This window comes from Triticum aestivum, chromosome 4B, assembly GCF_018294505.1.
Source record: "Triticum aestivum cultivar Chinese Spring chromosome 4B, IWGSC CS RefSeq v2.1, whole genome shotgun sequence".
In the NCBI taxonomy this organism is placed as follows: domain Eukaryota; kingdom Viridiplantae; phylum Streptophyta; class Magnoliopsida; order Poales; family Poaceae; genus Triticum; species Triticum aestivum.
In genome coordinates, this window is record NC_057804.1 from 314,934,459 (window position 1) to 314,944,088 (window position 9,630).

The following is a 9,630-nucleotide window of genomic DNA, read 5'->3' on the forward strand; positions in this document are numbered from 1 at the left end:
TTCATAAAACTCATAGTCGGTTGTAGTTGCCCTTTTTCTCTTTGCCTCCATTGTCATTTTGTTAGGCCCTTGTCCTCGTTGACCTCTCTCGGACCCCTCGTGTGCGTGTCCGAAACTTACCCGAACCCAAACCGGTCTGTCGTTGCCGATGGATCTGGATCATCCCCAAACATCTATATAAACATCTCCGTTTTTGTTTTTGGACTCCCTACCTATTTACTCTCAACCGCCCGATTTCGACCGGACGGACCGGATTAACCCCTAATCTAATCTGCAGGCATAATATAAACTAGTCCAACCCTAATCTTTAGGAGGCTTGTACCATCAGTCTCGTCCCCGCTACCGCCACTCCACCGAATCCCCCTCGGGATCTCCCCTGCCCGATTCACCCAACCAGCGCTCTCCTCCTCGTTCCAGATGCCCGAGCCCCCAATCCAAAAAATTCCTCTCGGCCTCCACCATGTAGCCTCCAACCACCTCACCTCGCTGGAGTTCAGCCGCTGGACTAGTAGCGCCGCCCCAGTGCACCTCGATGCCGAGCTCCACCTCCTCGTCCCCATGCCCGCAATAGTAGAGCAAGAGCTCTGCGCCCCGTCTTCCTCCGCCTCGCCTGTGTCCTCCTCTGTACAGGATCCGGCCCCGACACCCCATCCCCGACCTTCTCGTTCGATTCCTCGTCGTTGTAACCGCGCCAAGTCCTCTGCTTCGTCCAGGACGTGGGCGCCTGTCTTCATCGCCCAAAACCCCCAGGTCCCGTCATTCCCTTCCACCCTCTCGCTCCCGTTTTCCTCTTTTGTTCTCTCGCTGACATCTCTCTCTACTCTCTCAGTTCGTCGAGCAGGGATGCCATGGCCGTCCTCTTCTTCAGATCAAGGCTCCAGCCTTCGGATCCGGTTCCCCTCAGCAACCACATCGAGCTCCGGCCGGTCTAGCCTCGCGCCTTCCTTCGCGTCCTGCCGTCGCCTCGAACCCTCCCCGTCGCCTACATCTCCTCCGGCAGCGCCGCCGTGCCTGCACACCTATGGTGAAGCTCTGGTGAGCCAAGCTGCACCCGTGCCCTTGTTTCTTCCTTCCCCTTCACCTGCTATCTCTCACCCGTCTCCCTCTCTCTCTCTCTGATGCGTCCACAGGAGGAGCATCACCCTCGCCGGAGTCCTTCTCCTTGCCGCTGCCTCCGCCCTCATCACCGGCCTCCCTGCTTCTGCGTTTTGGGTCGACGACCAGCGCCAAGTCCCGCTCGTTCAGGAGCGTTGACCACGCCCCTCCACCTCGTTCGATCCTGCCAGCGTGGACGAGGCCACGTCGCCCGCTTGGGCCAGATCTGTGCCAGGCCCAGCGCGCCTCAGCCGCATCCACCGACTGGGCTAAACCCATGGGTGAGCGCCCACAGTCCCTCCTCTCTGTTGGGCCAGCCAGTTTCGGCCCGTGACATGTTTTTTCCTTTGGACGATTTTAGCTATTTTTCCAGGAACTGCAGTTTTACAGAAAAACCCTCATGTTCAAGCATTTAATATCTCACAAACCGTGCATCGGATTAAAATGTTTTAAATATGTAAAATGCTTAGAATTCCTTCTAGTTTCATAATATGCAGCATTCATCCATGTTAAATTTGTTTAAAATGTTGTTTGTTTAAATTTGCTCAAATGCCATGTTAAAATGATTTATTGCATAACTAAATAACCGTAGCTCGGTTTTAAATAAACTTTATATGTAAATGGGGTGGAAAAATGCCTAGTTTAACATGGTGCACTTTATTTTCCTGTTTAACAACAATAAAATATGGTTTAGGGAAGAACAGTACCAAATCCAAAATATGCATATGAGGATTTTCCGGAATTGTTGTTTGTTGTTCCGGCCTCATTTAAACTTGCCTAGATAGTGTAGTTTAATTATGTTTCACCTCTTGCCATGTTACAACCTTTAATATTGTTGGGTAGCATAAACGGGAGTGAACTAAATAATTGTATGTGGTGTTTCGTCAATATGTAACTCGTTGCATATTGAGCTCCACTTAACTTGTAGTATTGTTTGTTGCATATTGCCATGACATGCCTCTTTAAACCAGACATGCATCATACTTGTTTGTGCATCATGCCATGTCTATACTTGTGCCATGTTGTTTGTTTCTTTCCGGTGTTGCTTCTTAGTTCCGGTAATGTTGTGATTGTGAGGATTCGTTCGACTTCTTCCGTTCGTCTTCTTCATGGACTCGTTCTTCTTCCTAGCGGGATTTCAGGCAAGATGACCGTCACCTTGGATCTCATTACTATCATTGCTATGCTAGTTGCTTTGTTCTATCGCCATGCTGTGCTACCTATCACTTGTTCATCAAGCCTCCCAAACTGCCATGTCAGCCTCTAACCTTTTCACCCTTCCTAGCAAACCGTTGCTTGGCTATGTTACGCTTTGCTCAGCCCCTCTTATAGCATTGTTAGTTGCAGGTGAAGTTGAAGATTGCTCCATGGTGGACAGGATTATGTTGGGATATCACAATATCTCTTATTTAATTAATGCATCTATATACTTGGTAAAGGGTGGAAGACTCGGCCTTATGCCTGGTGTTTTGTTCCACTCTTGCGCCCTAGTTTCCCTCATACCGGTGTTATGTTCCTTTATTTTGCATTCCTTATGCGGTTGGGTGATTTATGGGACCCCCTTGACAGTTCGCTTTGAATAAAACTCCTCTAGCAAGGCCCAACCTTGGTTTTATCATTTGCCTCACCTAGCCCTTTTTCGCTTGGGTTTCCGGAGCCTGAGGGTCATCTTTATTTAACCCCCCCCCGGGCCAGTGCTCCTTCGAGTGTTGGTCCAAACTGAGCTGCCTGCGGGGCCACCTCGGGGAAACTTGAGGTATGGTTTTACTCGTATCTAGTCTCATCCGGTGTTGCCCTGAGAACGAGATATGTGCAGCTCCTATCGGGATTTGTCGGCACATCGGGCGGCTTTGCTGGTCTTGTTTTACCGTTGTCGAAATGTCTTGTAAACCGGGATTCCGAGACTGATCGGGTCTTCCTAGGAGAAGGAATATCCTTCGTTGACCGTGAGAGCTTGTGATGGGCTAAATTGGGACACCCCTGCAGGGTATAAACTTTCGAGAGCTGTGCCTGCGGTTATGTGGCAGATGGGAATTTGTTAATGTCTGGTTGTAGATAACTTGACACCAGATCCGAATTGAAATGCACCAACCGTGTGTGTAGCCGTGATGGTCTCTTTTCGGCGGAGTCCGAGAAGTGAACACGGTTTTGGGTTATGTTTGATGTAAGTAGGAGTTCAGGATCACTTCTTGATCATTGCTAGCTTCACGACCGTTCCGTTTGCTTCTCTTCTCGCTCGCATTTGCATATGTTAGCCACCATATATGCTTAGTCGCTGCTGCAACCTCACCACTTTACCCCTTCCTTTCCCTTTAAGCTTTGCTAGTCTTGATACCCATGGTAATGGGATTGCTGAGTCCTCGTGGCTCACAGATTACTACAACAACAGTTGCAGGTACAGGTTATGCGATGATCTTGACGCGAGAGTGATGCTTGCTTGTTGTCAGTTCTTCTTCTGCTTCATCGTTCAGGGGATAGGTTCCTGGTCGTCAGCCTGGGCTAGCAGGGTGGTTATCGTTTGAGTTTCTGTTTGTGTTTCATCAGTAGTCGGATGTTGATCTTGTGTATGATGATGTTGTATTCGTTTGGCATTGTATGCCTCTTGTATGTATCCCCATCTATTATGTAATGTTGATGTAATGATATCCACCTTGCAAAAGCGTATCAATATGTGGTTCTATCCTTGGTGGGACCTTCGAGTCTCTTTAGGATAGTATCGCATATTGTGCATGACAAGTTGGTATCAGAGCCTCGACCGACCATAGGAGCCCCTTGATTGTTGGCCGTTGTTGAGTCTAGAAGAAAACTATTTTCAGTCTTAGGATTATATATATCGGAGAGTAGGATTCTTTTTACTCCTCAGCCCCCTTCGTCGCTCTGGTGAGGACTCTCGACGTAGATGTTTTGTCTTTCCTCTCCTCAAATTTCACTATTTTTTTAGGATCACGCGGGTATCTTGGGATCGTTCTGATATTCTTGTGACGAGAACATTGTTCTTGGTGCCTCCTGACATTTAGGGGTTGTGGCAGTGTCCCGGGGAGTTGAGCTCCGAGGTGTTGTCGTCACAATTTTATCGTTGCAGTTCTGGAATACCTGAGTTTTGTCGGCATCAAAAAACTCTTTTATGCAGTTGTTGGTGAGATAACCTCGACGTCACCCAGTACTAGGGAGTTCGGGAGTATTGCCATAACTCGTATAACGGATGCTTTTCGAAGGTTGAGGTACACGATTTCCGGAGTTTTCTTGGTTATTTGTTGACGGATGGATACAGCTGGATGTAGGGATTGTTAGTTTGGGTGAGATATATTGCTTCCCCTGTATCCCCAACACCAGATTGCATAACCAGAAAGTTTCGGGAGTTCTATAGGTGGGAATTCAAGTAGCTCCTAGAATATCTCTCCGACAGATGCATGATATGAGATTGGGGTTCGACGTCTAGTGGTCCGCCTATCCATGGTCGTTTTTACAGTGGTCTCATTGTGTCTTAAAGAGCCCTTGGCTATGCTGGTTCGGTGACACTTCATAGGTCATGTGCACTGCCTTGTACATGATGGTGTTGTACGATCGAGCCCGTGTGGGCCCCACCACGAAAACTTCGGACGAAATCTCTATCATATGTTTGTTCCGGCTTATTCTTCAAGCAAAATCCTTTGTTTTGTTTTGAATTGGGGTAATCGAGTTGCTTCAAAGTAAAATGTTGAGTCCATACCTTTCCTAAATGGTGTTCTCATATTTCTATGGGAGTGCTAATCCTTCTTGATCATTGAGGTTGTCATTTTAATTCTTCTCCAACCGGTGCGCTTCTCTTCGAGATGATCCCATCATTCTCCCCATCCGCAAGATCAATTCTAAGTTTTCTCAACGGTGTTTGTTTCGTTCATCCCAAGTTGTCTTTGGTTTTCCCCACCCTCCCACCCTTTTCTTCAAGGACTCATATATTTTAATCAAGTATCCATTTATTCATGTGAAGTCTCTTCATTATTTTCTTTCAATGTTCTTATCCGGTGATTTCTCATGAAGATGCTCAACAGTTTCAAGTTCATTATCCTGCATTGTTGTTTCTTCTCCGGTGGATCCAATTCAAGCTTTCGATATTCATCATATTCCTTTCCTCGTTTCTAATGCTTTCTCATGCTGATGCACCTCTTAATCATTCACTTATTCCTATTCATTTGTTCTGGCGTGCTGAAGCTATCTTAGAAGATTTGTGTTTCCATTCGTAATCCGTTTGAGTTATTTCGAGGTTTTTCTCTCATTCAAGCTATTTAATTCTACCGGTGCAATCTCTACTTCAAGCAATTGTTCAACGGTGTTTTCTTTTGAGTGGGCCCTAACCCACAGGTCTTTTCCCAGGATCTTACCTGACTCTTCTAATTATTCCGGAGCCATTCCTAATTCTTTTCGAGTTTGACGTAAGAATGAATTTTCATCAGTCACATGCCTTCTCCAAGGCCGTTTTCAAATTCTTTTCATCTTTGGCTCAACCTTTTTCTTTTAATCCATCCGGAGTGTCTCAACAATTCATGGTGGTGTTTCTCATCGTCATTCTCGAATTTTGAAGACCGAAGAAGAGTTCCTCTTAAATCCTTACCCATTCTGCCAGAGATTCATGGTTCTAGCTTCATGCCATCCTCATAATTGTTTTTGATTGTGACAATTCTTTTCTTACCATCCGGAGCATTTCATGAGTTCTTTCCATTTCTTTCCTCCGAAGGCCATCATGTCATAATTCTTCATTCTCAGCATGTAGCTATCATTCTCGAAATCTTACCGGTGAATCGTTCTAATATCCTCTAATCAGTTCATGATCTCTTCATTCTCAGGTAGCTAAATCCCCTCAAGTATCTTCATTCGTTTTCCAATTCTTCCCGGTGAATTGTGCCTTTGCTACGTTCATTTGCAATTCTTACGATGGTTCATTCTAAATTTCCTCCTCCCTTGTTATCATATCAATTTGTTCATTTTTTCCAAAAATCCCACCGGTGATTCCATCAATACCTTCTCAAGTTCGTGCTATATCTCTTTAATTCCTTTCTACGGGAATAAGTAGTATGTCGAATCCATTGCTTGTCATCAATTTAAATTGGTGAAGGATACGCATAACATAATTCTTGTTCTTGTTTCATTCAAGTGTTTAATTCTTTTCTACCGGAGTTTGTCCGTGACATCAATTTCTTAGTTATATGCTGTTCATCTTTCTTTCCGGAGTTGCAACGCTTCGTGGTTATATCGTCGTGAAGCTCCATCTAAATCATCGCAAGGCTTCACCTTGTGACTTCAACTTTCCGTTCGTTTGATCATTCTTTTATTGCTGGAGTTCTTCATGGAGGCTCTACATGGTGGATCCTCAAGGATTCTTTTCATTCTTCAATTGTTCTTCAAGATTTCCCTTGAAGTTAAGATCAGCCAAGCTATACTCAAAATTAAACATGGTGCTCAACACATGTTTTGTTTTGAGGCGTTCAAGTATTCTTCTTCTTGCATTTCGAAGTGCAATTCTTTCTACCTTATCTTTTGAGATGATGTTATGTCATCCTTGGCAATTTCTCCTCGTGTTTGATGATTCACATGTTGTCAAGAATGAGATATTTTAAATCCACCAATCTCTTTGTTAGAGTTATCTTGTCTCATGTTTCACCTAAAGCCTTCCCTAAGGAATGTTGCTATTTGTGGTGCTTATCAATGATCCGAGTTTTCTCCTATCCTCTCGGCGAAACAAGATTTCATCTCTTCTTTGATCTCAAACAAGCAATTGTTTTTCGTTAGTGGCCGGTTGTCACCTCATAATTTTGAGATGTTTTCCATAAGCCCACAACAAGCTTATCCTTTCGTTGTTGATAATCCAACAACTCTGTTCTAGCATTTCCTGTAAGCATTCTCTTTCAAGATCAAGTTTTCCTCCGTTCATTCCATTCCATTCTTTCATTTCTTCCGGAGGCATTGTGATGTTGTGCTCTTCACCCATCACCTCGTTTTGTCAAGTTTGTGTTCTTTTCATGCTTATCCATTTAATTGGAGTGTTGTGTCATCTCTTCAAGTTCTTTTCATCTTATCAAGTTTTCCTTCTCCTTTCAGTAGGAGTGCTGTCCAAATTATATCATTCTTATTCCTTCTCTATCTTATTTTAACCGAAGTGGTTTCAATATCTATCTTGTCACTTAACCTCTTGGTTCTTACCGTATCCCTTGTTCCTCTTTTCTAACGGAGTGTTTTCAACTTTGTTCATCTTCGTTGTTTTCTTTCTTTCATTTTGCTCAACCTCTCAAGATTCATGGTTTCACTCGTTCGTCAAAGAAGCAACTTAGTTTTACCTCTTATCTTCCTCTTCCGTTTCTCTCCGGTGCCATCCTAGATCTCGGGACGAGATCCTCTCGTAGTGGTGGAGTGTTGTAACGCCCCGGATACAACTTTCCATATTCGTAACTCCAACTCTTGCCTTTTTCGGAGATGCGATATGATATTTCCTCCGTGGTTGGGTTTTGTCTTTTGTTTTGCATTGTGTTCATGTCATGCATCTCATCTCATAGCCTCATGCGCATTGCATCTGCATGTTTTCATAAAACTCATAGCCGATTGCAGTTGCCCTTTCTCTCTTTGCCTCCGTTATCATTTTGTCAGGCCCTTGTCCTCGTTGACCTCTCTCAGACCCCTCGTGTGCGTGTCCGAAACTTACCCGAACCCGAACCGGTCTGTCGTTACCGATGAATCCGGATCATCCCCAAACATCTACATAACATCTCCGTTTTCGTTTTTGGACTCCCTACCTATTTACTCTCAACCGCCCGATTTCGACTGGACGGACCGGATTAACCCCTAATCTAATCCGCAGGCTATATATAAACTAGTCCAACCCTAATCTTTAGGAGGCTTGTCCCATCAGTCTCGTCCCTGCCGCCGCCACTCCACCGAATCCCCCTCGGGATCTCCCCTCCCCGATTCACCCAACCAGCGCTCTCCTCCTCATTCCAGATGCCCGAGCCCCCAATCCAAAAATATTCGTCTCGGCCTCCACCCTGTAGCCTCCGACCACCTCACCTCGCTGGAGTTGAGCCACCGGACCAGCAGCGCCGCCCCAGCGCACCTCGACGCCGAGCTCCACCTCCTCGTCCCCATGCCCGCAACAGTAGAGCAGGAGCTCTGCGCCTCGCCTTGCTCCGCCTCACCTATGTCCTCCTCTGTACAGGATCCGGCCCCGACGCCCCATCCTCGACCTTCTCGTTCGATTCCTCGTCGTCGTAACCGCGCCAAGTCCTCTACTTCATCCAGGACGTGGGCGCATGTCTTCAACGCCCGAAACCCCCAGGTCCCGTCGCTCCCCTCCACCCTCTCGCTCCTGTTTTCCTCTTTTTTTCTCTCGCTGACATCTCTCTCTCTGCTCTCTCAGTTCGTCGAGCAGGGACGCCATGGCCGTCCTCTTCTTCAGATCAAGGCTCCAGCCTTCGGATCCGGCTCCCCTCAGGAACCACATCGAGCTCCGTCCGGTCCAGCCTCGCGCCTTCCTTCGCGTCCTGTCGTCGCCTCGAACCCTCCCCGTCGCCGACATCTCCTCCGGCAGCGCCGCCGTGCCTGCACGCCTATGGCGAAGCTCTGGTGATCCGAGCTGCGCCCGTTCCCCTGTTTCTTCCTTCCCCTTCCCCTTCTATCTCTCACCCGTCTCCCTCTCTCTCTCACTGATGCGTCCACAGGAGGAGCATCACCCTCGCCGGAGTCCTTCTCCTTGCCGCTGCCTCCACCAATCGCTCATCGCTGGCCTCCCCTGCTTCTACGTGCTGGGTCGACGACCAGCACCAAGTCCCGCTTGTTCTGGAGTGTTGACCGCGCCCCTCCGCCTCGTTCGATCCTGCCAGCATGGACGAGACCACGTCGCCCGCTTGGGCCAGATCTGCGCCAGGCCCAGCGCACCTCAGCCGCATCCACCGACCGGGCTAAAGCCCATGGGTGAGCGCCCACAGCCCCTCCTCTCTGTTGGGCCAGCCTGTTTTGGCCCGTGACATGTTTTTTCCTTTGGACGATTTTAGCTATTTTTCCAGGAACTGCAGTTTTACAGAAAAACCCTCATGTTCATGCATTTGATATCTCACAAACCGTGCATCGGATTAAAATGTTTTAAATATGTAAAATGCTTAGAATTCCTTCTAGTTTCATAATATGCAGCATTTATCCATGTTAAATTTGTTTAAAATGTTGTTTGTTTAAATTTGCTCAAATGCCATGTTAAAATGAGGATAGTGTAGTTTAACATGGTGCACTTTATTTTCCTGTTTAACAACAATAAAATATGGTTTAGGTCAGAACAGTACCAAATCCAAAATATGCATATGAGGATTTTCCGGAATTGTTGTTTGTTGTTCCGACCTCATTTAAACTTGCCTAGATAGTGTAGTTTAATTATGTTTCACCTCTTGCCATGTTACAACCTTTAATATTGTTGGGTAGCATAAACGGGAGTGAACTAAATAATTGTATGTGGTGTTTCGTCAATATGTAACTCGTTGCATATTGAGCTCCACTTAACTTGTAGTATTGTTTGTTGCA